Here is a 6,000-nt window from a genome sequence, read left to right as displayed (position 1 = left end):
TAAACCAGTAAATGCATTTAAAAAAATAATTCATACTAGCAGCACCACACAATGGAAGTAAACCTGCTCAAAATCCCTAGTTCATCTCTCAAAAGTCAGTATTTATGTGAATGAACATACTAGTGCCATCAGAATGAATAGTCCTTGTGTCATTGTTCACAAACAAGATAGTCAAAATGCTTCGTCATGTTGTCAATAATAAAGTGTTCAGTATTTTCAGATTTAAACTATGGCTACGATTTATATTTATATTCTTTAAATCACAATACATATACATTCATATACAGTATATGATGACATCGCTAGGCTATCATTATGGAGGGTATCACTGGTTGTTCCCTCATCATAGGTCACACAATCACTATTCAATTAAAATGTATAAAGTTTATTAAATGGCAAAACAGAGAGAACAAAAATATTTAAGAGAGATAGAGAGGGAGGCTTATATCCAGGGCTTCCAATGCAATGCACTTGTGCAAAACGAAAACGCTTGTATTTTTAAAGCGCAAAGTTAAACAACAAAATCTTAATTTGAACTATAGGCAACACCAAATGCTGCGCAAAAAAATACATATAGACGAATTTTTGTTTATGACTTATTGCCCCTTTATTAAACATTTAAAATATTCACAAATTAATATGGATTTTTACTTTTTTTCTAGGACAAAATTAGAACCTGGAAATTATATTTTTCCCGCACGCAGTGCTGAATGAGAAGAGCCATATACAGGCCTATGTCTCTGAACCACAGCCTACAGAAAGGTGATAGGCGTATGTTAACAAATGTGTCTGAAAAAATAACGAGGCATTTTAATTGTTTATTAATAAACTATTGTTTTCTAAATCAGTGTCGGCTAAAATCTCTATCTCCGCTGTTAAGCGGATGCGCCTTTAGAGAGAAATGCTCCTTTCATACGCATTACATAATCAGAAGGTATTAGCTTTCGATTCGAATCGAATGTGTTCGTTTTAAAGTGGACATTTCAAGCTTTAGCTGCATAGGCTATATTTAGTTTCAGTTCTCGCGCTCCAGTTCACGAAGATCATGCGCGCCTGATTGTTTTATATTATTTGACAAAAGCACAACGCTTTCTTGTTATTGTGAGTTTACACAAATAAAAGTAGTTACGAATAATGTATTATTATTTTCTGTATGACCAGAAATGATAAGAGTAGGCTATTTTCAGTTGTTTCCACTGTTGATAGGAAAATGCAAGTGTTCGCGTCCGCGGCTCCGTGCCATGCAGTGCGCGCTCACACTCCGCTCCACACAAACCTGGATATGCGTCAAAATCTTGTGTTTATTTGTGATAATCTTATTATTATAGTCTGACCCATATTATGAATGACATTTGATGAATTGCTTTGTTCCTTTTTTGGATAAAAGCGTCTCTAAATATGTAGCCTAATAAATGTTATAATAATGATGATAATTATTTAATTATTTTTGCGTACACGGACCCCAAACACACCGCGTCTTCCAAGTCAGGTGACTGTAAATGCGCAAAAACCGAAATATTCCTTTTTCGAATTGGCTGAAAAACGCAATTTAGAGGTGGATAAACGCACTTTAGATGTGAATAAACGCACTTTAGAGGTGGATAAACGCACTTTAGATGTGGATAAACGCACTTTAGATGTGGATAAACGCACTTTAGAGGTGGATAAACGCACTTTAGAGGTGGATAAACGCACTTTAGAGGTGAATAAACGCACTTTAGAGGTGGATAAACGCACTTTAGATGTGGATAAACGCACTTTAGATGTGGATAAACGCACTTTAGAGGTGGATAAACGCACTTTAGAGGTGGATAAACGCACTTTAGAGGTGAATAAACGCACTTTAGAGGTGGATAAACGCACTTTAGATGTGGATAAACGCACTTTAGATGTGGATAAACGCACTTTAGATGTGGATAAACGCACTTTAGAGGTGGATAAACGCACTTTAGAGGTGGATAAACGCACTTTAGAGGTGAATAAACGCACTTTAGAGGTGGATAAACGCACTTTAGAGGTGAATAAACGCACTTTAGAGGTGGATAAACGCACTTTAGAGGTGAATAAACGCACTTTAGAGGTGGATAAACGCACTTTAGAGGTGAATAAACGCACTTTAGAGGTGGATAAACGCACTTTAGATGTGGATAAACGCACTTTAGATGTGGATAAACGCACTTTAGAGGTGGATAAACGCACTTTAGAGGTGGATAAACGCACTTTAGAGGTGAATAAACGCACTTTAGAGGTGGATAAACGCACTTTAGATGTGGATAAACGCACTTTAGATGTGGATAAACGCACTTTAGAGGTGGATAAACGCACTTTAGAGGTGAATAAACGCACTTTAGAGGTGGATAAACGCACTTTAGATGTGGATAAACGCACTTTAGAGGTGGATAAACGCACTTTAGAGGTGGATAAACGCACTTTAGATGTGGATAAACGCTATTTCCGAATTTTGGGAGGTGCGCAAACGGCGTTTACGTGCGTTTAGCCTCCACTACATCCCTGTACACACACACTCTGTATATGTGTGTGTGTTACATTGTCTCTATAAAGCATATTTACTGTATAATGTAAAATGCAAGTGGAGAACTGTAATAGAGTAAGTATACAGCAGAAAATAGTGTCTGATTACACCCCAGTTCTGTCTACAAATGTTTGAATGACTGAAGACACTGTTCTCCCAACATCCCGCTGCACCGTTGACCACCTCAGTCATTGTAAGGTCATGATTGAGAACATGGTCTGCAATAGTGGCCCTTATTTCATTATAAACATGTCCACAATCTTGACCTCTTCCACTGCTTTGCCTCCGTACCCTTCCTCCACTCATTCTTACTCCTCCTCTTCCTCTTCCTCTTCTTCTTCTTCTCGGCTGTTGACCCTGTGTGTTTCCGTGTTGTTCTTCCATTATCTAAATGTGTAACACTGAGTTGTGCTCGGTCAATATATGCTTGCAATGAAGCTTCATGAGATGCTCCTCTGAGCGGTTTCAGAGACCTGGATGATTTAATGCTTTACATTCCCCTTCATTAGTGAAATGCATACCCGTATATCTATTTATAACGCAGCCACTTTAAATTCACATAATGTTTCACTTCTGGGGAACAGAAATATATATATTTAAATGTAATGAAAATTAATTGCCAACTGAGACACAAAGTTGAGGAAAAATTACAAGTAAAACACAAATTTGTAAATATTTGTTTGAATGTTTCTGTGTAATGAGCAGTTTTTAGCTTAAAAAAAAATAATAATTAGGAAATCATTGTCTAAAAGGAGTAGTTGTGTCCAAGCCTGCGTTTTTTAAAACAAGAAACAGTAATATTGTGAAGTAATATTACACATTAATATAACTGTTTTTTATGTGAATATATGTTAAAATGAATAGGTTGAACATTAACCAGTCATCTCAATAGAGCAGGGTCTTGGCGCCATCTACTGGCGATTTTATATTTATATTTAGTAGTTTCATATTTATTTAGCCTCCTTTCATTTCGGCATTTACAACTCGGTTTAAAATAAATGAGCTTGCTAGAAGTTCATAGAGCGATTTTTTATAACATAGAAATAGTTAAGTAGCGTATGCATCCACTCATAGAGCTTTTTATTATTATTGTAGCCTATAGCCTATCTTATTCCCATGCATGATCGTGCATAATTTATATTGTAAAATACATTCAAATCTTTTTACTGTTGACATTCGTTGATTTTTTTTATGTATACAAACCTAAATAGTATTTTCTTAATATTGTTCGAGGATAAAGATATAGGCTAAGACCTAGCCTATGTTAAATAGCTATTAATGTGATTTTCTCTGTTGAAAATTCTACTAGCCCACACTGTTTGAACAGTGTCTCAAATAAGAAAAGTCCATCATACAAGTAGCTGCATAAAAATACGTGCGCTATTTTTATATTAACCAAAGGCATGTTAAGTATTGCGTTCAGACGGGCAGACGTGCAGACGTGCAGACGGGCAGACGTTCTCCACACGCATATCACACGCACGTTAACACGTCTTTAAGCTTGGTTAGGAAAGGAATGACACAAAGCGAGCGCCATATTTATGTGTGTGTGTGTGTGTGTATACTTCCCTCAACGCCTCACCCTGATAGATGAACCTTATCCCAGTGGATCTTGTTTTTTAACAGAAGATTATGAATAAGTAGGCCGGTGTTAGTGATGCTTTGCTCTAAGGCCTCATCCACACTTTTAGTTTAGAAACGGAGAATTAAAACGAATACGATCTCCGTCCACACCAGCGCTTTAGCTGCGTATTAGAGTTGATCTCCGTCCACATTAAAACGACTGAAAGCACGGATCACGTGACCATTCACCAACACTGGGCGTGTGTGTGCCGGTGTACACAGCCGCATGTAGGCAGTGATAGCATTGTAAAATGCAGACTTTACTTGCACAACAGCTGCTAGCAAAGACATCAACGTCAGTAACGCTTGTAATTCATTATCCATGTTGCAGTCACTAACGTTACGTAGTCCAGGCTGTTTTGTATGTTTTCTTCCCGGGGACGGGTCATGTGATGGGTGGCTGACGAATCAGGGAAGGATACGCCATGACTGACGACACCCAATCACAGAGTCGAGCGTGAGCGGGACGACACAGAGTCATTTCCATGGTCATGTGCACACTAGCCTAACCAGACATCTGCCATTTTTACACCGTCCAGACTGCATGCACTCTTGTCCCTGACAGCTGCTGAAAAAGGTTTGAATCAACGATTAATCAGTTTTGACTGCTAAATTCTGCGTTATGTTCTGCAATGTGTACTTCCGAGGGCTAAAGTCATTGTTCATTTCTTGATTGCCGTTTTGACAGTGTCCAACTGGACATTTAAAGTCATATTTGCTAATTCTCCTTAATTTTTGCCCTGTTTTGATGCGTTTTCCTTGGAATTTTTTTTATTTTTTATTTTTAATTTACCATCGTTATTTTGTTTTAAGGAGATACAAATTGTGCTTATCAACCTTGAATGACATGGCCATAAAATTATATCACATTATTTTGGTAGTAAAATTTTGGGCGTTTTTTTCTTGAAGTGGGCGGGTTTTGGTGAGCTGTTGGGCTGGAAATCACCGTCCCAATCTGGCAACACTGTGCGTCAGCGTTTCTAAAGTCCTCCGCTTTGACTGTCTTCACTAAAACGCCCTCCGGAGATTCAAAACGCAAAACGGGTCGGCAGCGTTTCTAAACTTCTCTGTTTTAGGTCTTCGTTTTTGCCGTTGTAGTCTGGACGGGAGGTGCAAACGTAGCAAAAGGTCTCCGCTTCTAAACGAAAACGCAGTAGTGTGGATGGGGCCTCAGATACAAAGAAAAGCACAAGTGATTTGAAGACTAAAATGTATATGTTAAGATGGGCGCTCAATGTGTCATGAGCCAAAGTGGTTTCCTTTTAATAGTCTTTATGTGGAATTGTGTTGTGATGTTTAGCTTGTTTCTAGCTTGGTGCTCTTCGGTCACTTTTGACCCAAAATTTTCACATTTGTTTTTTTTATAAAACTAAATTTCCCATCAGAATGGTACGAAACTTGCTAAAGGTTTCGGCACTTTCTATGTATACACGGAAAAAAACTAATTGAACCGGTTAAATGGTCCTGAATAAAGTCGCCACACTCGTGCTCCTCACGGTCAGAAATGAGCGCATTGGAAATGAATGGGAGACGGATTTCATCTAGTGGAAGCGTTCGGTACTGCGGCCAAACAAACTCTCACTGAAAGTCCTTTTTTTTAACACAACTTGTTTAGATTTATATCTTTGATTTTCTCACAGTTTTAGAGTAATTTTTTTGTTGTTGAAAATATATATTTCATATACAATTTGAAAATAGTACTTTTGCACGTTTTTCATAACAATAAATATAAAATTCTGTAACTTTTTTTTTTTTAAGTTCACTTTTTAAAACTTTTTTCCCTTCAGCAATAATCTGCCAAGTGTCGTCTTTGAAAAGAGATCAAAGTTCAGTCTGTGATCTAA

The 6,000-nt window shown here is 37.6% G+C and overlaps 1 protein-coding gene across 1 annotated transcript in view; it reads left to right on the top strand.

Moving 5' to 3' along the window:
• lrrc1 (leucine rich repeat containing 1) overlaps positions 1-6,000 on the top strand; it is a 111,146-nt gene that overhangs the window by 35,550 nt on the left and 69,596 nt on the right. The gene's annotated exons all lie outside the window — the stretch shown is intronic.

Source organism: Phoxinus phoxinus (genome assembly GCF_949152265.1).
Source record: "Phoxinus phoxinus genome assembly, chromosome: 14".
NCBI lineage: Eukaryota > Metazoa > Chordata > Actinopteri > Cypriniformes > Leuciscidae > Phoxinus > Phoxinus phoxinus.
The sequence above is the reverse complement of the archived record's forward strand: the minus strand, read 5'-3'. Positions and strand labels throughout refer to the sequence as shown.